Source organism: Geotrypetes seraphini, chromosome 2, assembly GCF_902459505.1.
Source record: "Geotrypetes seraphini chromosome 2, aGeoSer1.1, whole genome shotgun sequence".
Lineage (NCBI taxonomy): Eukaryota > Metazoa > Chordata > Amphibia > Gymnophiona > Dermophiidae > Geotrypetes > Geotrypetes seraphini.
Genome location: NC_047085.1, coordinates 159124701 through 159148155, shown reverse-complemented (window position 1 = coordinate 159148155; position 23455 = coordinate 159124701). Strand labels below are relative to the sequence as shown.

At 43.4% G+C, this 23455-nt stretch overlaps 1 protein-coding gene across 3 annotated transcripts in view; it reads right to left on the bottom strand.

The window, feature by feature from the left end:
* Positions 1-10061, bottom strand: part of LDLRAD4 (low density lipoprotein receptor class A domain containing 4) — a 766771-nt gene extending 756710 nt beyond the window's left edge. For 2 of the 3 annotated variants that reach the window (XM_033934146.1, XM_033934145.1), the window contains exon 1: positions 9826-10035. The gene's annotated coding sequence lies outside the window, so the exon portion shown is untranslated. Of the gene's footprint in view, positions 1-9825 lie in introns of all 3 variants that reach the window. The other variant, XM_033934148.1, reaches the window with a different exon arrangement.
* Positions 10062-23455: the final 13394 nt, after the last annotated feature.

Here is a 23455-nt window from a genome sequence, read left to right as displayed (position 1 = left end):
AATACAGAATAAGTGACCACAAACCATACATAAATTTAATCAAAACCCCAAGAAGCCAGACCTTGCATGTAGTTCAACACTAGAAAAATAAAAATAGATGCATTTCCTACCTTTTGTTGTCTGGTCATTTTATTTTTCAAATCATGTTGGTCCCAGGCTCTGGTTTTTGCTTCCCTCTGTCTTCTCTTAACTCACTCACCAAGGTCTCCTGTCCATTTGGCAGGTCTTTTCTGTTCACGTCCACGATCCATCTTCCTCCATGTTCAGCTTCTCTCATTCTCTGTGTCCCTATATTTCCCTCCCCAGCTTCTCCCCTCTCTCTTCCTCCTCCATGCCAATCTGTGTCTCTCCTCTACGCCCCACCCCCATCAAGCTGATAACACAGAAAAGTGAAGGCATATGGCCTATCTAGTCTGCCTAACCATGCCATCTGCTATCTCCTCCTCTCCCTTAGAGATCCAATGTACTTGTCCCAAGCATTCTTTGAATTCAGATACACTTTTTGTCTCCACCACCTCCAGTAGGAGGCCGTTTCAAGCATTCGTCACCTTTTCCGTGAAAAAGTATTTTCTGAAGTTGCTTCTGAACCTACCCCCTTTCACCTTCATCCTATGCCCCCCTCATTCTAGAGTTTCCTTTAAATTGAGTCTTGCCACCCTATTGTTCACTTCAGTGGTCTCAAACTCGCGGCCCACCAGGTACTATTTTGAGGCCCTCGGTATGTTTATCATAATCAAACAGTTTCTTGATCATATGTCTCTTTAGCTATAAATGACAATATTATTATTAAGACTTAGCCAAAAGGAAAGATTTATACATTATAAAGAGTTTTACCTCATGCAAAATTGTCATTTCTTCAATAAGACATTAACTATTTTTTCTGAGGCCCTCCAAGTATCTACAAATCCAAAAGGTGGCCCTGCAAAGGGTTTGAGTTTGAGACCACTGGTTTACTTCATATGGAAAACTCTTCTGTCTCTCAATCGGAACATAAATTAATCCATTACTTTTTCACTGCTGGCAAACTTTTGATTGCTTCACAGTGGAAGAACAGACAACTACAGAAGAATTTCTACAAAAGTTGGACTTTATTTGCTTGATGATGAACCTGATAGCTATGCGTAATAATCAATTGACATTGTTTTACATAATATGGGAGCCTTATTTACAATGGAAAAATGTGCAAGAATCTGGCATGTACTGTAGACATACCAGACTTTGCTTTTGGTGATAGTTTTTTGGATGATGGGTTTGCATGCTTACAATCATTTGCTGGGTTGTTGGGTTTTTTTCTTTTTCTTTCTAGTCATGAAGAATAGAATATATATTGTTGAGAGGATACTGTGTGGATGCAATAACTACTTTGGAGATTGTTCTTGACTGTTATCATGTTATTTGTTGATCTCTGCACTTTGTTTATGTGATATTTCTTCTTTAGCAATAAACATTATTTTTTTTTTAAAAGTCTTGCCTTATGCCATATTTCCCCTCTCACACCATTCCTCTAAAGTATACATATTGAGAACTTTGAGTCTGTCCCCGTGCTCCTTATGACGATGATCACCAATCATTTTCGTAGCCTTCTTTTCTAGACTGACTCCATCCTGTTTATATCTCTTTGAAGGTATGGTCTCTATAGTAGATGACGGCAGATAAAGACTTGTATGATCCATCCAGCATGTCCAACAAAATAAACTCATAAAGTATGATGTAATACTATATATGTATACTTGATTTGTCCTTGCTATTTTCAGGACTGGAGTTGCCATCAAAGCTAACTGTAGCTCATCCTGATCTATCTTGCCATTCTCTCCCTCTCAATCCCCTCTCCCCAGCTTCTGGCTTGGTTGCTTGTCTGCCTGTGTAAACCCCCCCTCCCCCCACTCCCCTCCTGCTGTGGGTTCAATATTTTATCCCCTCTTCCTTCATTCTCTTGGTCTGGCATCTCTCTTTCCCTTCCCTCCCCTTCATACAAGCCCAGCACCTCTCTCCCTTCCTCCTTCTCCCCCCCCCCAACAGGTTCAGCACCTCTCTCCATTCCAGCCCCCTCCCCATCCTCATGCAGGTCCAGCACTTCTCCCTTTCTTCCAGCACCCTCCTCCTCCTTGGCATCCCACAGGTCCAACACCTCTCTCCCTTTGCTCCAGCTCCCCTCCTCCTCCTGCTTACCCTACAATTCCAGCACTTTTCTCCCTTTGCTTCAACCCCCCAGCTTCCACAGGTTCACCACACCTCTCTCTACCCTCCAGCCCCTCTTTCTCCCACAAGTCTAGTACCTCTCTCCCCTTCCGCCTTCTGCTGCCCCTGAAAGTCCAGTACATATATCCCTTCCTTCCAGCCCCCCTTCTCGCACAAGTTCAGTACCTGCCTCCCCTCCCCGCAACTCCAGAATTTACACCGTCCTCCCAACTTCCACATGTCCAGCACACCTCTCTCTACCCTCTATCTTCTCTTTCTTCCACAAATCCGGCACACCTCCCCTTTCCCTCCAGCTCCCAATCCTTCCCTCCCTCTCTCAAGTACAGAATCTCTATGCCTTCCCTGAGTCCAGTCATCCACAATTGAGTATCCTTTGCTGCATTTCCTCCAGCATATCCAGGATCATTGCTATGGCTACTGCTGCCACCATGGTGCTTACAGTTTACATTTTTGGGCCTCTAGGCAATTCAAACATGTACTCCAAGACTTTCCAGTGATCTCTGCATGGTGTGGTTTAATATTAAAATATATGTAGAGAGGGCTCATTCAAAAGTAAAGGTTCTAGACTTTTAACAAAAACAAACTTTGTTCAGATGGGAGATTACATCAAGGAATTGTTGTCTGCATGGGAACATCTGAAAGAAGAAGGAAAGCAATGGGCAAAACTGAAAGGAGCTATTGAAAGGCCAACAAACCATTTTGTAAGGAAAGTAAGTAAAAGTAAGAGAAAAAGAAGGCCGCTTTGGTTCTCAAAAGTAGTAGTTGAAAAGATAAAGAAAAAGAAGTTAGCTTTCATAAACTACAAAGATCTCAGAAAGAGGAAGACAGGCAAAAATATCTGGAAAAGTTAAGAGAGGCTGGTCAAGTAATCAGGAAAGCAAAGATGCAAATGGAAGAAAAAAATAGCTGACATGGTAAAACGAGGGGACAAAAAATATTTTAAATATATTGGTGATAGGAAGAAGTGAAGGAAAAGGGAAAGGTGAGGAATATGTAGAAGCAGCTAAAGATAAGACTGAATTGCTTAATAAATATTTCAGTTCTGTGTTCACAGCTGAAGTGTTGGGAGCGGAACTGCGACAGACAAATGCAAATAGGGATGGACCGATTTTCAGAGGATTGTGTTTGTGAGGAGCTAGCTAAACTAAAGGTGGACAAAGTGACGGGGCTGGATGGTGTACATCTGAGGCTACTGAAGGAACTTAGGGAAGTTCTGGTATCTCCGCTGGCTGACCTTTTCAATGTTTCTGTAGAGGCAGGATTGGCACTGGAGGACTAGAGAAGGGCAGATGTGCTCTTTCTCCACAAAAGTGTAAGTAAGAAAGAAGTAGGGAACTACAGGTCAGTAAGACTGATTTCTGTGGTAAGTAAATTAATGGAAACACTTTTAAAACAGAGAATAGTGATGTTTCTGGAATCTAGTGAATTACAGGACCCGAGGTAATATTGATTCACTAAAGGCAGGTCTTGTCAGACAAATCTGATCAATTTTCTTTTACTGGGTGACCAGAGAAATGGATAGAGGGAGTGCAGATCCTTTGACAGTGCTCCACACAGGTATCTAATAAATAAACTGAGTGCCCTCAGTATGGGCCCCAAAGTGACAGACTGGGTCAAAAACAGGTTGAGCAGGAGGTGACAGAGGGTGGTGGTCTATGGAGAACACGCTGAGAAATGGGATGTTACCTACGGTGTGCCTCAAGGGTTGATTCTTGGGCCTGCTCTTTTTAACATTTTTGTAAGCAATATTGCTGAAGGGCTGTTTCTATGTTTCTAACTGCACTTGAATTGTAAGATGGGGTTTAGAAAGGTGAACAACTAAATCCAAATCCAGTCCCCTAAAGAAGGGACAGGCAAAGCAAAACAGGATCATCAGCTGTTAAACTGACATCTTTTCAAGCTAAAGTCTGCACGGATGCGGCATAAATAGAATACATTATAGTGGTCTAACTGCAGCATTTTTTATTCTTAGTCCAGCTCCCTGTACAGAGCTGCACAGGTCCAATAACAGAGTGAAGGAGAGTAAAGGTACAGAGTGAAGGAGTAGCCCCGTAGTTAGAGCACTGGGCTTGACATCCAGGGGTGCCGGGTTCAAATCCTACCGCTACTACTTGTGATCTGGGCAAGTCATTCAATCCTCCATTATCTCGGGTACAAACTTAGCCCTCTTTTATCAAACTGCACTGTCGAGCAGCGCAAGCTAAATGCCAAGCCACCCATTCTATTCCTATGGATGTCTCGGCAGTACGGCTTGATAAAGGAGGGGGGGTAGATTGTAAACCCTCCAGGGACAAGGAAATACCAGGGGGTCATCAAAAAAGCTTCCCATATATGTTTATCTAAGTTTTGCCATGGGATAGCAGTACAGAACGGGTTTCAGCATGAGTGTTAACTCACACTAAAACCCTTATTGCAATTACACTTAGATGAATGCAAATGCAGGTGATTTGCTATCCCACAAGATCCAACATAACTACTATCAAAAAATTTACACCAGGGTCCAGGGCAGCACAGAAGGTGATTGCGAGGTTGGTACCCTTCTGTCTCCCTAGCTAACTACCCTGCCCCATATACCTACATGGCCCCCTTCCCTCCTAAACAACCTGATCTGAACTAAGCTCTCCCCAACATAGTTCAAGGGATACCCCTAGCAGTCTAGTGGCCCCGCCCGCCCACCTCAAAAATTTGATCTCTGGTGTCCAGTGGCAACCTCCCACACTTCGACCCACCCCACCACACCTTACAGGAGAGGCAGGAGCAATGCCCACTTGCTGTTTCCTCTGGCACTATCTTGAAAAAATGGCAGCGCCCCCTAGGTACAAAATAAGTAAACTGCTTTGAATGCGTAACCACATAAAAGCAGTATACAGTACAAGTCCCCTTCCCTACTCTGAGTGGCGCATCCATGGCTCAGCTGCGATATAAGGAAGATTTGAACATAAGAAGTTAGTAAAATGCATTACAGGGCAGAGTAGTGCTCTGCTCTGTTCTGCCTGCTATAGTCACACACACCCTTTCCTGGTGTTCCCTATTCAAGGGAGCAGACAACAGAGGGCTGTTCTCGGGATCCTTTAGCTAATAGAACTAGGCTTGAGCTCTGTCTGCTGTGAGCAAGGATAGCACAGAAGAGCACTAGGACAAAGTATTTATTTATTTATTCAATTTTCTATGTTATTCTCCCGGGGAGCTCAAAACAGTTCACATGAATTTATTCAGGTAAGTGAGCATTTTTCCTTGTCTGTTCCAGTGGGCTCACAATCTATCTAATGTACCTGGGGCAAGGGGGGGATTAAGTGGGAGTGTGTGGCGCAGTGGTTAAAGCTACAGCCTCAGCACCTTGGGGTTATGGGTTCAAACCCACGCTGCTCCTTGTGACCCTGGGCAAGTCACTTAATCCCCCATTGCCCCAGGTACATTAGATAGATTGTGAGCCCACCGGGACAGACAGGGAAAAATGCACGAGTACCTTAATAAATTCATGTAAAACCGTTCTGAGCTCCCCTGGGAGAAAAGTATAGAAAAGTGAATAAATAAAAAGTGACTTGCCCAGGGTCACAAAGAGCTGCATGGGTTTGAACCCACAACCTTAGAGGTTGAAACTTTAACTACTGCCCCACACTCTCCCCCCATTATCCATAGTTCTCCATCCAGTCCTTGAGACCCCCCCTCCCCCCCCCCCCAGGGTTTCAGGAGATACACAATAAATATGTATGAACTACTGTAGATTTGCACACACTGGAGTCAATGCCTACAAATCTCATGCATATTCCCTGTGAATATCCTGAAAACCTCAATTGTTTGGCGAGTCTCAAGGTCTGGGTTGGAAGTCCTTGTCCATGCTATTAATTATTGTGTACCCTGCTATTTTAATTATTTTCATTAGTACTATTCGTAATCTTTTTGCATTATTTTAGCAGTACAAGCACACATTTGGTCATGCCACTAAAACGGCCTAAATCAGAGAATAGAACCAGTAGGGAAGGCAGAGATCATCATCATTAGTGAGGGAAGAAGGGAAGAGAGAAAATGAAATGCCTCAGTGGTGGGGAGGCAGCAAAAAAAAAAAAAAAAAGTACCAGATGGAGAAGGAGGGGGGACCAGTTGTGGAGGGGGGAGGAGAGAGACAGAAATGTACCAGTTGTGGAGGGAGGGAGGAGAGAGACAGAAATTTACCAGTTGTAAAGGGGGGGAGGAGAGAGACAGAAATGTACCAGTTGTGAAGGGGGGGAGGAGAGAGACAGAAATGTACCAGTTGTGAAGAGGGGGAGGAGAGAGACAGAAATGTACCAGCTGTGGAGGGGGAAGGGGAGAGACAGAAATGTACCAGCTGTGGAGGGGAGGAGGAGAGAGACAGAAATGTACCAGCTGTGGAGGGGGGAGGAGAGAGACAGAAATGTATCAGCTGTGGAGGGGGAAGGGGAGAGACAGAAATGTACCAGTTGTGGAAGGGGAAGGAGAGAGACAGAAATGTACCAGCTGTGGAGGGGGGAGGAGAACGACAGAAATGTACTAGTTGTGGAGGAGGGGGAGAAGAGAGACAGAAAAGTACCAGTTGTGGAGGGTTGAAGAGAGAGAAAGAGAGGAGGAGGGAGGAGAAAGGAGCGGGGAGGAGAGAAAAAGAATTGTACCAGTTGTGGAAAGAGAGCAAGAAAAAAATGCACCAGTTATGGAGAGAAAGGGCAGAAAGAGATGGGGGAGAAAGAAATGCACCAGTAGGGAGTGCGAGAAAGGAAGGAACATATAGGAGAGGGAGGGAATGAGAATCGTGTCAGCTTGACTCTTTCTCAATCTCCCTTCCCCCTCATGTTTTTCCCATGTCATGACAGTGGCAGTGGCAGAACAGACACTAGAAAGTAAGGGAACTGTTCTCCTTCTGGCAGGATAGAGGATGGAAGCAGGACCAGATCAAGACTGGAATACCAAAGGTGCAGGGCTCTAGACCAGTCAGGTTTCCAGGATAGCCCTAATGAATATGCATGGAGCAGATTTGCATGCCTGGCACCTCCATTATATGCAGATCTCGCTCATGCATATTCATTAGGGCTATCCTGAAAACCCGACTGGCCTGGTGGTCCTCCAGGACAGGGTTGGGAACCATTGCTCTAGACAGTTGGAGGATAGTCCTCAAGGTAAGGAAATCAGAGCATCTGGGTAAAGGCAACTTCTTTCCAGGGGAAAAAACCTGCAAGGAGCAGATTCCATAGCTAGCTCATGATAACCCCAACGAAAAATTAGAAAAAAACCTCATGTCACTTGTATCATGTCACTTTTGAATGGTACAAAGATACCTGTATGTGTTGGTATCCCAAGGGCGACCAGTACATATTATCTCATTATAGCAGCACTTACAAATAACAAAAAATAAGCCATGAACAGGTGTACAGTTTAACATGTCTTATCCGTGATGGTGTAGACTGCAAGATGCCGAACACAACAAGTCCATTGTATGCTTACATCAAGAGCAGGGAGAACAAAGCCTGCACTGTCCACTTCCCCTAAGCAATAACCCAGAAGCTCCCAAAAGTGCGATACTAGACTAGATTAATGAGAGAATTGAGTAAACACAACCTGGAAGGCCAAGAGAATGTGGGTTCATTGGATCCAAAAAGCTTATTTTCACCCAGTGACTTGGAGCATAGCAAAGTTCTTAATAGAGCAACGCACCTCTAGTGAGCTCACCCATTTTCACTCCTGTGCAAAAATCGCTGAGCTTTTCAAATGGCCACTGCGCAATAAGACTGTGGGAGTGTATCTATATGTGTTATGAACACAACACAGCTCCTGCCTACTTTGCTCTACAAAACCTTGTAACCCACATCTTGCATAGGCTCTCACAAGTTATCTTAGTCCATAAATTCATTAGCATAACAGGCAAATATGGGGCATTTTGAGAACGATACTGATTTCTTGCAGAATACTCTTTTCTTAAAATAAGGAGTCGGTGAAATCCACTTTTTTCTGATCATTTTACAATGAGACCCTCGGCCACAAGAGGACATCCACTAAAAATCAGGGGCGGGAAATTTCATGGCGACACCAGGAAGTATTTCTTCACCAAAAGGGTGGTTGATCATTGGAATGAACTTCCACTGCAGGTGATTGAGGCCAGCAGCGTGCCAGATTTTAAAAGTAAATGGGACACGCATGTGGGATCTCTAGGGGGGGTAAAGTCGAGGGGGGTGGGTCATTAGAGTGGGCAGACTTGATGGGCTATGGCCCTTTTCTGCCGTCATTTTCTATGTTTCTATAAGACTTCAAAATATTCAATGCCTTCCATTTAAATATTACCAGCATTAAGGGCTCCTGTTATCAAGCCGCGCTAGCCGCTACCGCCTCCTCTTGAGCAGGCGGTAGTTTTTGGCCAGCGCGGGGGTTAGCGCGGTGATGAAACGTCGTGCACGTTAACCCCGCTACCGCGGCTTGATAAAAGGAGCCCATAGTTTGTGAGTCTAGCTTTCTTAACTCACGATATATTAGACGTTATCGCATACAATTAAAACAAAAAGGATGGTGCTGGAGACAAATAAATTACCTGGGCAAAATGTAAACCCTCTATCTGAACCAATATTGCAGGGTTGCGGAACGCAGATCTATTACATGTCAAAGTATTACATGTTCATTAAAACCATATTGATGGTCTGGGGGGGGAGGGGTTGTGGCTCAGTCAAAACACATACAAGCCAAATAATTATCAGCTGCATTCCTAAGTGGGAAAAGTTTCATGCATAACCCTACTGAAGTTACAGCAGACCGTAGTACAATCACCGCGCAGAGAGAACTGGGAAAAAAAATCCTGCAGTCTTGCAGCAGAGTAACTCACACAAGAGCGCCGAATATAGCACCCGAACCACTATGCAATTAACTCTTGCTGGCAATAGAATAATCAAACGGCATCCGAGATGTATTTTATTATTTTCAACATGAAAGGCGTTCAAGCATGCAGGGTTCCCCCCCCCCTTTTTTTTTTTCCTCGCTAATATCTGGCAAAGTGCATCTCTCCGCTCGTTCACCTGCCTGACTTCGGTTCTGGACCCCTGACCCAACTCTCCTCCTGCTCCAAAAAGAAACCGATAGGGGGGAGGGGGAACCCCCCATTCATAATTCCCTGTTAAATGACATCCGTCAGACCCTCCCGTTCAAATGCGAAAAAAAAAAGACTCCCTAACTTAACATCTGGATTTCCCGAGTACTGGGAGGAGGGGAAACCCTGCACATTACACACTGCAGCAGAGGAAGCAGCTGATCCCGGCTGTCACTGCAGACAGTTAGCCGGCAAAGTCCATGCACCAGAGATAGAGCAAGAAGGGGGCTAAAAAAAAAAAAAAACCTGCAAACTGCCCGTCTAGCAATGCCAGCCCCTGAGCCGCTCACCTGCCCACAGCCTGGGTCAGTGGAGGGCAAGAGCGGCTTCCCCGGGGGGGGAGGGGGAGAGCTCACCCAGCCAGACGCAATCCCAAGAGAAGGGGGGAGCGCTTTCCTTGACAAGCCCGGCACCCTTCAACTTGGGGCCTCCCCCACTTTCAGGCGTGCTCGGGGACTTTCTGTGCATCCCTCTCCCCTCCCCGCCCTGCGAGCCCCCAGCTTGAGCCGGCACTGGAGCCCGTGGAGCCGACGGCAAGGTCTTACCTCCCCCCCGCTGCTTGTGTCTGGCCGACGCTCCTGTTTCCCTCCGGCTGCTGCCTGTCTGCGGCGTGTCTGGGTCTCACTGTGGCAGGGAGACGGGAGGGGGAGGGGAGGGAGACTTCCAGCCCAGCCCCGCCGCCACTATCCGCAGCTTGTGCTGACATCTACAGGTCTGGATGTGCAAAGCCCCAGCCGACAAGTTGGGTGCTTACCGTGCTGATTCTTTCGGATGCATAGAAATACAAATAAAATATGTAAAGTGAAAAGCCTTTTTTTTTTTTTTTCTTTTTTTTTTAATTGTACTAAGATAATATATTTCTGGACTAACTTGTGGGAGTTAGTTCTTCCTTTCCCAGGACAGTCAAGGTATGTTAGATCAGTGGTTTCCAACCCTGTTGTGGAGGACCTAGGCCAGTCTGGTTTTCAGGATAGCCCTAATGAATATGCATGAGACAGATCAGCATATAATGGAGGTGCCAGGCATGCAAATCTGCACCATGCATATTCATTAGGGCTATCCTGAAAACCCGACTGGCCTGGTGGTCCTCCAGGACAGGGTTGGGAACCACTGTGTTAAATAGATTGTGAGCCCACCGGGATAGATAGGGGCAGGGTTAGGGAACTCCGGTCCCTGAGAGCCGTATTCCAGTTGGGTTTTCAGGATTTCCCCAATGAATATGCATTGAAAGCAGTGCATGCAAATAGATCTCATGCATATTCATTGGGGAAATCCTGAAAACCCGACTGGAATACGGCTCTCGAGGACCGGAGTTCCCTACCCCTGGATAGGGGAAATGTTTGAGTACCTGATTGTAAACCGCTTAGATCAGTGGTTCCCAACCCTTTCCTGGAGGACCACCAGCTAGTCGGGTTTTCAGGATAGCACTAATGAATATGCATGGATCATATTTGCATGCCTGTCACCTTCATTATATATGGGAACCACTGGCTTAGATAACCTTGCTAGGCCTATAAAAACCTAATAAACTTGAAACATGTCTTATGAGCAGGATATTTACAGGAACAAAAAATCAAAACAATATAGGAGATCTCTAAATTTAAAATGATTAGAGACACTTTCAAACTGCCACAAAAGGAAAAGAAATGGCAAATGCACAAACAAAATGGAAAATTTAAAGGTGGGAGTAACTCAATGTCAGTCCTCCAGGTCCACAACCCTGTCTGGTTTTCCAGATTTCCACAATTAATATGCATGAGATCTATTTGCATATAATGGAGGTAGTGCATGCAAGTAGATTTCATGCATATTAATTGGGAAAATCCTGAAAACCAACCAGGTTGCATGCAGACCTCCAGGATCAACACTGAGCACCCAAAGAGCCCGAGGTGAATCAAGCTTGGGCACATGAATGGTTATAAAGAGGAGAATTAAAATTTAAAACCTAAGGATGAGAGACTGATACTTGCAGCTTGGGATAGCAGATTAGAAATGAAAGGATTCACAGCATGGGCATAGAGAGGGGACAAGATCCCTCCCTCCCCAGTAGGTCTGCTAGTAGGTCTGGCCTATCTGATGCCCAGGGCCATGACATCACTGGCCCATAAATTAATCTACTCAGCAGATTCCTTACTCCTCCCTTTCTGACACTGCTGCCCTTTCCTGGCAGGATGCAGCTTCATGGGCCAGCATCAGCATCAGGGGAGTGCAGCACGTTCCTCTTCCCTCCTCTGCAGCTACTAACTTAGTAACATAGTAGATGACGGCAGATAAAGACCCGAATCCCTGCCTGCCCAAGCTGATTCAATTTAAATTTTTTAAATCCAAAGCTCTACCCGGTACTGATGCTGGCCTGTGAAGCTGCATCTTGCTAGGACCGGGCAGAAGCATCAGAAGAGGGAACTGGGATAGAGCATGAGCCAGGATAGGACGGGGCATGGGCCAGGGCACCATAATCGCTTGACCCACTCTTGCTGCTATCCACTGTCTGTAACCATTGCTGATATCCCTCTCCATCTAGAAGCCAGCATCTCTCACTCTCCTCCCCGGTTCATAGACAAAAGCGCGTGACGACAAAGGCGCGCAGACAACTGAGCACAAGGCGGAAGCGCGCCGAAGAAAAACAGTATTTTAAAGGGCTCCGACAGGGGGTGTGGGGGGAACCCCCCCACTTTACTTAACAGAGATCGCGCCGGCGTTGTGGGGGGTTTGGGGGGTTGTAACCCCCCTCATTTACTGGAAACTTAACTTTTTCCCTCTTTTTTAGGGAAAAAGTGAAGTTTTCTGTATAATGTGGGGGGTTACAATCCACCAAGCCCCCAACGCAGGCGCAATCTCTGTTAAGTAAAGTGGGGGGGGTTCCCCCCACACCCCCCATCGGAGCCCTTTAAAATACTGTTTTTCTTCGGCGCGCTTCCGCCTTGCGCTCAGTTGTCTGCGCTGGGTTGTCGGCGCGCCTTTGTCGTCACGCGCTTTTGGCCTGTCACCCTCCTCCCCTTCCCCTCCTCTCTTCTCCTCAATCCCCCCTCCCTGTCTCCTGTCTACCTACATACTTAACTGTGCTTAGATGGGAACTCCAATAACTGGGGAGGCAAAGCTAGTGCCGGGAAGACTTCTACAGCTTGTGCTGTGTCCCAGTTGTGACTGAATAGATTTGGATGAGCTGGAGTGAGACTTTGATGACAGCTTCACGGTCAGTGCCAGGCAGACTTCTATAGTCTGGGCCCTGAGAAAGGCAAGGACAAATCAAGATCAAGTGTGCATATGTAATATTGCATCATGCCTTATGTTACGAGTTTATCTTGTTGGGCAGACTGGATGGACCATTCAGATCTGTATCTGCCATCAAGCACTATGTTAATATGCACAACTTCTCTCTATTCTCTGTACTGAAGTAAAGTTCACCAGTGTCTGCAGCGATTGATGTACACTGCCTTGCAGCCTGTTCTGAAGCTTTTCTTCTGAATCCTCGCAACCTCTCTGATGCAACTTTCTGTTTCCACAGGGGCAGAATGGCTTTGAGATAAAGCTCCAAAGCAGGCTGCAGGCAGTGTATGCTAATAGCTGTCACTGCTGGGGTCCTCCAGAAAATATAAAGACAAGCTGAAGCTTTATGGTAGATGGAGATTGGGGAGAGCAAGGAAACAGGAAGAGAGTGGGGACAGATGCTGGACAGTGCATGGGGGGAGGTGGAGGGAGAGAGAAATGTCAGACCATGCATGGGAGGTGAGGGAGAAAGAAATGACAGATTGCACATTGGGGGGGGGAGAGAAAGAGATGCCGGACTACACATGAGGAGAGGAGGAGCGAGATGCTGGACCATGCAAGGGAGAGTGGGGAATGGGAGACAGAGGAGAGGGAGCTAAGATAGCACAAGGGGGGGGAGAAGAAAGATGATGTACCATGCATGGGCAGAAATGGAGAGAGAGATGCTAGATTGCACATAATGGGGAGTGTTCCTTCACTAAAGAATATTAATACCCAACGTACTATGATATTTTCAGTAACTGCTCCCTCAATATTGAATTCTTTACCCTGTTTTAGGAAAGAAAAAATTTACACTACCTCTAATTGATCTAATTGATTAAAATTTTCCAAACCCTTACTCTCGTTTTTTCCTTCTGCATGTTCACTTTCTTTTATTGCAGTGCTACCCTATTCCTTTTTTTATCTGTGAGTCCGTCATTGTCCATGTCATTTGTCTTTTTATATACAAGTTTTGTTTTAACTTACATCCCCATTTTATGTATAATGCTTAGAATTTATGATAGGCGTTCTATCAAAAATGTTAATAAACTTGAAACATGCCAGACCATGTACATAGAGGGAGAGAGAGAGAGGGAGGGATGTTGGATTTTGCTTGGGGTGGGGGGAGAGAGATCCTGGATTTTGCATAGAGGAGGAATGGAGCTATAGAGATGCCATTACTTACCTGAAACAGACTTCACCCAGCTGTTATATGCCTTCGTACTGTCACACCTGGACTATTGCAATGATCTCTATATAAGCCTACCGGTCAAAGAGCAACACTCTTCTACAGAGAGTCCAGAATGCAGCAGTGAGAGTCCTACAGAACCTTGGCCCTTTCGACCACATCTCCCCCGCACTGAACCAAACCCTTTGGCATCCAATACACCAACGTTCCATCTTCAAACAACTAATGTTAGCCTTTAGACCAGGGGTAGGGAACTCCGGTCCTCGAGAGCCGTATTCCAGTCAGGTTTTCAGGATTTCCCCAATGAATATGCATTGAAAGCAGTGCATGCAAATAGATCTCATGCATATTCATTGGGGAAATCCTGAAAACCTGACTGGAATACGGCTCTCGAGGACCGGAGTTCCTTACCCCTGCTTTAGACGCTTCCAAGGCATGACTCCCGACAACATGGCAAGAAAGTTCCCAATCGACCACCCTCGGCGACCCCTCTGATCGCAACTTGAACTCAGGCTGTCCAACCTTTCAGCAAACTGCCTCCACCTGGAAACAGGCCGGAAGCGATCGTATTCCTACAGCATGCCTACACTATGGAATTAAACTCCCTTATGCCATCAGGAAAATCGACAAACTACTGCCCTTCCGGAAGGCAGTAAAAACACTATTGTTCAGGAACCAGCTCGCCCCTGGTCCCAAACTTTAACCGACCGGGACCCGGGGCACCTGAATCTTTCAGCCATTGCTGTATTCTTATCTACTACAGCCATGTAGATACCATTCTGAGACTTTCTATAGCTTGTATACTCTTAGATTCACTAAAGCATGTGTGTTCCTAGTTCTGTTCAATATATTGGTCATTCCATATCAAGTGGACCTGGAGTTCACATTCAACCTCCTCCAAATTGAACCAAATTTTATGTTGATATTCTCTTGGGTCTTGAACAAAACCATGCAAAATTTTTTGCCTGGGTCTCTGCACCGTTTCTAATTCTGCTGAATATTTTTTGAGATACAGCAACCAGAATTGCCCACAGTATTCAAAATGCAGCCATATCAGAGAATAATACAAGAGCATTATAACATTTTTAGATTTGGTTTTCAATCCTTTCCTGGTAATTCCTAACATTCTATTTGCTTTCATAGCCGCCGCATAGTAAGCCGAGGGTTTCAACGTATCCTCAACAATGACACCTAGATCCTTTTCCTGGTCAGTGACTCCTAACATGAAACCCAGCATCACATAACTATAGTTCGGGTTCCTCTTTACCACAAGCGTCACTTTGCACTTGCTCATCTGACATTTTGAAGCCCGTCTCCCAAGATCTTCTTGCATTTTTTCATAATCCTCTTGCAATTCAACAACTTTGAACAACTTTGTGTCATCAGCAAATTTAATTATCTCACTAGTTATTCCCATCTCTAGATCATTGATAAATATGTTAAAAAGCAGCAATCCCAGCATAGACCCCTGGGGAACCCTTCTATTTACCTTTCTGCATTAAGAATACTGACTATATAAACCTACTCTCTGTTTTCTGTCTTTCAACCAGTTCTTAATCCATAATAGGACATTACCTCCTATCCTATGACTTTCTTTTTTTATATATATAAATCTTTATTGATTTTCAAATAGTAACAGTGCAATATATATGAATCTGAATGTATAACAAATCAAGAAAAGCACTTTGAACTTACAAAAATTCAAAAGTAATATTTCCCCCACCCCCTTTACTTAATCATTAATATAATTTAAATTATTCTCCTAATAAACCACTCTTATTTAAAGTAATGACACATTCCCACCCCTGTGTAAGGAAATCAGACAAAAATTAAAGAAAAATGACAATTATATAGAAGCAATAAAAGATGCCAATGGACTCCACACCAAATTAAATACATTACTATGCCCCGAGATTTCAGCATTCATTTTTCTAATTTCCTCAGAAGTCTTTCATGAGGTACTTTATCAAATGCCTTTTGAAAATCAAAATACTTCCAGCTACTCTCTTGTTGTCTGTTGCTTTGGCTCCAGACAGGGATTGGATATTAAAACTTTTCTTTAAAAATAGATCCAAAGACTTCCTGGGACAGCATATTCAGATTTTTCCTGATGTCTCTAGAGAGACTCAAAAAAGAAGGAAAGAATTTTTAATTCTAAAACCTGGAGTGACTCAAATAGGGGGTATTTTCTTTTTGAGATATCCATGTAAATGTGTAGTTAGATATTTATCATTGAAGTATATATTTACAGAGCCATCTCAACTGATTAGCTTTCTCTCAATGAAACGTCTAGAAAAAGGAATAACAACGTCCATGGAAAGTTAGCTTCCTGCACTTTAGTCAGATAAGGATTTTTCTTATTTAATTAATTTGAATTATATATGTTCTACTCTTAATTATGGATCCAATAAAATTGAGGACTAGTGTGAGATTAGCTAGATTAGTATTTCCTTGTAGTAATATTAATTTTGCAATTTTAGTTTAATATGTTGTTTGATCTCACTTTACTGTACAAGATGTATACGCTTGAAAATATTGTAAAATTTTATAAATAAATTAAAAAAAAAAAAAAAATACACAATATCAACCAGTTCACCTTTATCCATTCACTCCTTCAAAGATATGCAATAGATTGGCGAAGCAAGATCTCCTTTGACTAAATCCATGTTGGCTTTCTTTCATTAATCCATATACAGTATGTTGTGTCATTTTGTTCTTTATAATAGTCTCTACCATTTTGCTCAGCACTGACGTCAGACTCACCGAACTATAATTTCCCAGATCACCTCTGCACCCTTTTATAAAGTCAGCGCCACGATGGGCACCCTCCAGTTTTCCGGTATTATGCTGGATTTTACAGATAAATTAGAAATACAAACAATAGCTCTGCAAGTTCATTTTTCAGTACTGTCAGCTCTGGGTCAAATTAAGAACATAAGAATAGCCTTACTGGGTCAGACCAATGGTCCATCAAGCTCACTAGCCCGTTCTCATGATGGCCAATCCAGATCACTAGTACCTGGTCAAAACTCAAGAAGTAGCAATATCCAGGCTACCAATACAGGGCAAGCAGTGGCTTCCCCCCATGTCTTTCTCAATAACAGACAGAAATTGACCCATTATGTCTTCCAGTGTTACAAAAATTTGTTTGAGTTTCTCTGGTTCATCACCATTTCTAGCACTGGTATTTCCTCCACACCTTTCTCGGTGAAGACCGAAGCAAAAAATTCATTTAGGGCTCCTTTTACAAAGGTGCGTTAGAGCCCTAACACGCAGAATAGCGCGTGCTAAAATGCCACACGCGCTAGCTGATACCGCCACCTTTTAAGCAGGCGGTAGTTTTCCGATGCGTACGCTAAAAACGCTAGCGCACCTTTGTAGAAGGAGCCTTTACTCTCTCCGCTATGGCCTTGTCTTCTCTGTGAGCCCTTTTTACGCCTCAGTCATCTAGCAGTCCAACCGATTCTTTTCCCAGCTTCTTGCTTTTAATATACCTAAAAATGTTTTTGTTGTGTGTTTTTGCTTTCAATTCAGCCTTGTTTGCAAGGTCTCTCTTTGCCTTCCTTATTAGCGCCTTGTATTTGACTTTCCATTCCTTGTGCTGTTTATGATTATTTTCAAAACAACAAGATCCAAAGAGCGCCAAAAGGTTCCACAAAGGAAATGAAGCAGCAAAACAACAAAAAGATTGTGGAACAGAAGATTGGATGTTCTAGTTTGTAGTTTAATAAGAGTCGAAATAACTTAAAAACAATAATCTTAAAAACAATCCACAAAGGGATTATACAGATCACAAGTGACACACAACATAAAAACCAAATAATGTATAAGATATAAATGACCCAACACGGGCCGTGTTTCGGCAAAATAAAAATGCCTTCTTCAGGAGTCTTAGGGGAGGTCTTTGGCTGTCTTAAATATAAAACCATAAAAGGCACAAAAAATCTGAGTAGTTAAGAGGCTGCAAACAAACTGCACAGCAAACACAAGTTTCCAATGTAGGCTGGTGTCAGTGGGAATCAAACTCACAACCTCAAAGTGCCGAGGCAGCTGTTCTAACCACTAGGTCACTCCCCCACTCTTAAGGGAAAGTTGAAAAGAACTTTGAAGAGAGAGTTCAAGAGGTCGTGAAAAACCGTTAAGAGGTAAACGGTTGGGGTCCGTGCAGTCAACCCAGTGGGCTATCCGACAGGTAGTTTGAAAGGAAAATTTCAAAATAACAAAACACTTATACTTAACAAAAGAAACAGGTAGAAAGGTAGAACCAACTGGTTAGTATGTAAGTCTATTCCCCTCTGAAAACAGAACAAAATGGCTGACGTATCTTGCGGCGTGTCCAAAAAGACATCTAAAAACCAATGAACAGTCTTGAAAATAGATATATGCATGCACAGGGAGCCAATGTAAACTCATCAATAAAGGGGTGGTACTATCAATTTTTTTAAGATTCCCAGGATACTATATTAATTAGGTCTACTCTCTTGATCACTTGTTTGAGTGAACTGGATAAAAATTTGCTTATGAGATTATATTTTAAGAACAAATCTGCTAAATTCTGCGGTGATTCAGCATTTATATTTCCTGATGTGGCTAGAGCAACCCAATTTCGAAGAAAATAATTTTTTTAAAAAAAATTCTTTATTGATTTTCAAAACTTCAACCGTGCAAAACACAAATATGTATACAGTACTTATAATTAATCAGGAAAAGCATATTCCCCTTACATACATACATACATACATATATAAGCAACCATTTTATCCCACCCACCCAATAACTAAATCATATAAACATAGATTCTTTCAATAACCTTATTTAAAATAGTAATATAAACCCACCTTCCATCCACCCTGGATGTATATACTCAAAAGGCTAAAATTAAAATAGAAATAATTTCCTTTGTTGAAATCCAAAGTATCAGCTCTTGATGCTTCCTTTTTTAAAAAAAATTTCCATGCAAGTATATAATTAAATTGCAAGAAAAAGAATTTATATTTTGGGATCCGACTCAGCTACAACAATTTCTAAGTTTACGGGAACATGAAAAAGATAAGGAGGGAAAATTATGAAGCTGATCTTTATTGGGAGTTTAGAATAATAACACACCAAGGATGATTTAGCTCGGGATTTTTACCTGAGCTTTCATATTTTTTTTTGTAATTAATGGGAATTATTTGATTACTCTTCCAATTAACGTGGGCTAGAAAGATTTTCAAGAGATATTTTCAAAAGTTTCTTTTTGGTTTGTATCTTTATCTTTACTATTCTGTGTGGATTGTATGATGGAAAATTTGAAAAAAAAAAAAATTAGCATGATTAATCAACCTGCCAACAGTAATTTGTAAAATTTGATGACAATTTTCTAATTTAGCCAAACATCCAGCAAATACAGTAATTCAAAGTAGACAGGCACAGTGCCTACACTATCATCCTAACATGATCAGGTAGAAAACTATTCTTGATACTCCATGTTTGAATTCTGTCATTATGGGCCTGATTCTATAAACTGGGCCTAGCAGCTGGGCACCGCTCAGCATGGTTAACAATCAACTGCTACATGCCATTTGTAGAATGGCACCTAGCGACCCCTAACTCAACTTAGGCAACATTTGGCATCATAATGTTAGTTGCCAGTATATTAAGCCAGGGTTTTCTTGGCCTAATTTACTGGCGCTTAACACAGATGCCCACTGGCAGCTAAGGCAATCCATGCCCAAACTCCACCCCTAACCACTCCGACTTTTTGGGTAGGCGCTGGTAGGCACTGTTAGGTGCCTCGGTGTAGATGCCTACATGGTGCTTACCAATGTAGGTGCCTATCAGAAAATTGTTTTTAATTGCTTTTTAATGGCACTGTTCAAATGAACAGCACCGATTGAACCAATTTTAAGTTAGGCGCTTACGTCGGTAGGTGTCCCGATCTAGGCGTTTACCCATAGAAGTCATTTATAGGATCAGGGCCTATATTCGCAAGTCCAAACTCTGCCCCCAGGTCAGATAATCATATGTGCACACAAGTTGAATCTGCATAAGTAGAGCTACATATACTCCTAGGTCATTTTATAAAAGCCCATTTCTGCAAATAAAACATCATTTAAACTTTTCTGTAAATGAAGATAGTGTAATGAATACAAAAATAAAACAACTTGGAACTTGTTTTTTCATTGCATGTATTTACTTTTTTTACATATTGGCTGATATTCAGTGATTTAAGTGGGCAGAAGAATCGCTTGCCACTGCCTAAGGGGTGATATTCAGTGGCACTTAACTGGAAAGTGCCATTGAATATCCCCTGAGACCGTCCAACAAAAAGTGGGCAGGTCGGGGGTGGCGCTGGGGGCAGCGTTGGGGATGTCGGGGGGGTTAGATAGGTGGCAATATTCAGTGCCACCACCTGCATATGTAAGCAAGTGAAAAATCTGCAATAGAGTAGACACTCCTGATTCTGTGGATGACATGAGGAAGGACCTAGAGAACTTTGAGGAATGGTCCAGAATTTGACAGCTAAGATTTAATATTAAGAAATACAAGGTCATGCATTTGGGCTGCAAAAACACAAGGGAACGGTACACAAAAGAGCAGCGGGACTTAGGTGTGATAGTATGTAATGATCTTAAGGTGGCCAAACAGGTTAAAAAGGCAATAGCGAAAGCTAGAAGGTTGCTTAGGTGCATAGGGAAAGGAATAGCCAGTAGGAAAAAGGAGGTATCGATGCCCCTGTATAAGACTCTGGTGAGACCACATTTAGAATATTGTGTGCAATTCTGAAGACCGCACCTTCACAAGGAAACAGGATGGAGTCAGTCCAGAGGAAGGCTACTAAAATGGTTGGTGGTCTTTGTTATAAATCATACCGGGACAGGTTTAAAGATGTCAATATGTATACTTTGGAGGAAAGGTGGGAGAGGTGAGATATGATAGAGACGTTTAAATACCTACACGGCATAACCTGCACGTGAGGTTAGTCTCAATTAAAAGGAAACTCTGGAATGAGGGGGCAAAAGATGAAGGTGAAAGGGCATAGATTCAAAAGTAACCTCAGAGAAAACTTTTCCATGGAAAGGATGGTGAATGCTTGGAATGGCTTCCGGGGGAAGTGGTGGAGACAAAAAGTGTATCTGAATTCAAAAGAGCTTGTGACAAGTATGTTGGATCTCTAAGGGATAGGAAGAAATAGTGGATGGCATGGTTAGACAGACAAGAGATTCCTCGATAGAACATTATCATTCCAAGCAGGCAAATGGAATAAATGTTTAACCAACTTTATCTCAATCTTTTAGGAAATTAATCAAAACTTATCTCTTTGATAAATTTCTCTGACTCCATTTCGGCTTTGATGTACTTCTAAAACACTTCCAGGAAAAATTTGATTAATCTTACCATGCTAATGTAATTTTGAAAGTTTTTTCTAATATTGCTGTCTGTATACTGTCTCTTCCTTGGTAAACCGCTCTGAATTGTTTGTGGTATTGCGGTATATAAAAATTAAGTTATTATTATTAAATCAATTCTTAATTCAGGGGTATTCAAATCAGCTCAGTTACAAGGAGTGGACATAGGTGGTATCTGTAACTTACTATACATAGAGAATGACAAGGTGGCAAAATTCATCACCGTTCCCGTCCCCGTCTTTATCTGCTTTAAATTTTCTATGTTTCTAAAAGCTGTCCTAAATTCACCTGCCTAGCTATGTGGGCCCTAGCACTGAATATTTGCTGGGGCCTTCATAAGCATTTTGTACCCAAAACGATATACACCCCTGATCTCCCTCCCCTAGATCCCAAAACTGCCTCTCCCTCCTAGTCCCTCCCCAACCCTACAGAAGCAAAGCCTCGCCCCTAGAATAAGCCCCCATTCCCTGACCTCCTACCTCTATTCCTGGTGGTCCTAGTGGGGTCGTTAGGAGAAGTAGTGAAGGGAAGCTCATGTGCAGCTCATGGTACTTCATGTAGTACCAGGAGCTGCTATGAGATGTCATAGCAGCCATTTCACACAGGCAGTTGCAAACAACTGGAGCAAAGGCCCCCGACTATTCCACTAGGAACATCAGGGATAGAGAAAGGCTGGGGTAGGGTTACCAGATGTCTGGGAAAACCTGGACATGTCCTCTTTATAGGACGGGTGGCAATTTGTCCAGTTCTTAGAAAGCCCCGCGCTCTGGCCGCATCTGGAGGGCCTTCAACAAACATCCACAGATGAAATCGCACGCATGCGTGCATTCTGGAGGCTTTCCTGACACAGACTGGAGGTCAGCAAAAAAGAAACAAGGCTTTTGGGGGGCAGGGCGGGTTGGAGGCATAAGAAGGTGGGGCTGGGGCAGAACGGGACAGGACTATGCATCCGTATTTTCCCATCCTTAAATATGGTAACCCTAGGCTGGGAGGTAGGGCTCTACATAGACCTTGGGGGTTGGGAAGGAGCTTTACATCTCTTGAGCTGGGGTAGGATATATGGAGCCAATTTTGGAGACCAGGAGGGGGACTTGGGGCTCTTTGTAAATACAAAATAGTCTTGCAAATTCAAGCCAGTATTCAGCTAGGGCCCACATAATTGTCGTATGCAGGCCCTGGCTAAATATTGGTTGGAATCCACATAAAGATCGGCAGCCAAGCCACATAAAATTAGCACCGGATAGTCAGTGCTGGTGCCCGCCCATGGCCGCACACTGAATATCTGGGGTTAATGTAGCTGGCAACATTAAGTATTTTTTTAAAAATAAAACACCTACCATAGCCAGCTAAATATAGGGTGAATAGTTACCACCAGTCGCCACAAATGTCTGACAATGATGGACGAGTTTTTGAAATCCGTCGTGAAAAAACTGCACATCTTGTCTCTTCAACCAGTTGCTCACAGTTCTTTTCACCTCTTCATTTGAGTCAATCAGATGCCTGAGCTGTTTGGTAGATGGGATAAGACTGTGGCATCCATTGTTGGAATTGCCTCTATGGTTTTTCCAAGCGGTGTGAGGCCTAGCATTGTCATATGGTTACAAAATTTCCTTCTTGTGCTTCTGAACTCTTCTCAATCATTCTTTCAAAGTTTTCAAGGTTGCATTCTGACTGGCCCTCTGATTCTCCTGTACAAGTTTGTCAACCTTTCTCATGTGAAAATCATTCATTGCTGTCAAAGGTCATCCGCTTAATTTTTGATCACACAAATCAGTCCTTCCCAGTCCACAACCTAAAAATTTTTTGGCCCCGCATTGCACAGTTCTCACATCAACACAGTTATCAACCATAAGCAACCTGCATGCGGCAGTGGATTTCAAATGAAGGGACTCCTTCAACAGTTACAAATTTCATCACAGTTTGTTGCTTAAATTGCACTGACAAGTAATCACTGCATGTTTCTCTTTTACAAGCAACAGCAAAGTAGCCTCTTCAGACAATTCTCACCAACTGATTTCAAAGTGCATTGATACTGCCATCTGTTGTAGGGTTACCAAATTTGTCAAGACAAAAAAATATTCCTGCCCTTCCCTACTCACACACCCTACCCCCACCTTTCACCCATTTCCTTAGTCCCTCTTCCCATCTTCTGTACCCTTTTAGCTCTTTTAGTGCTTCTCTCCCTCCCCCTTCCTCCATGGGTGCTTCTCTCTGTCTCCTTCCACCCCCTCCTCCCCTGCGTGTGCTTCTCTTGCTCTCTCGCTCTCTCCCCCAATCCCCCTCCCACTCAGGTGCACAGGTGCTTCTCTCTCTCCTTCCAATTCACCCTTTCTCATGGGTGCTTCTTTC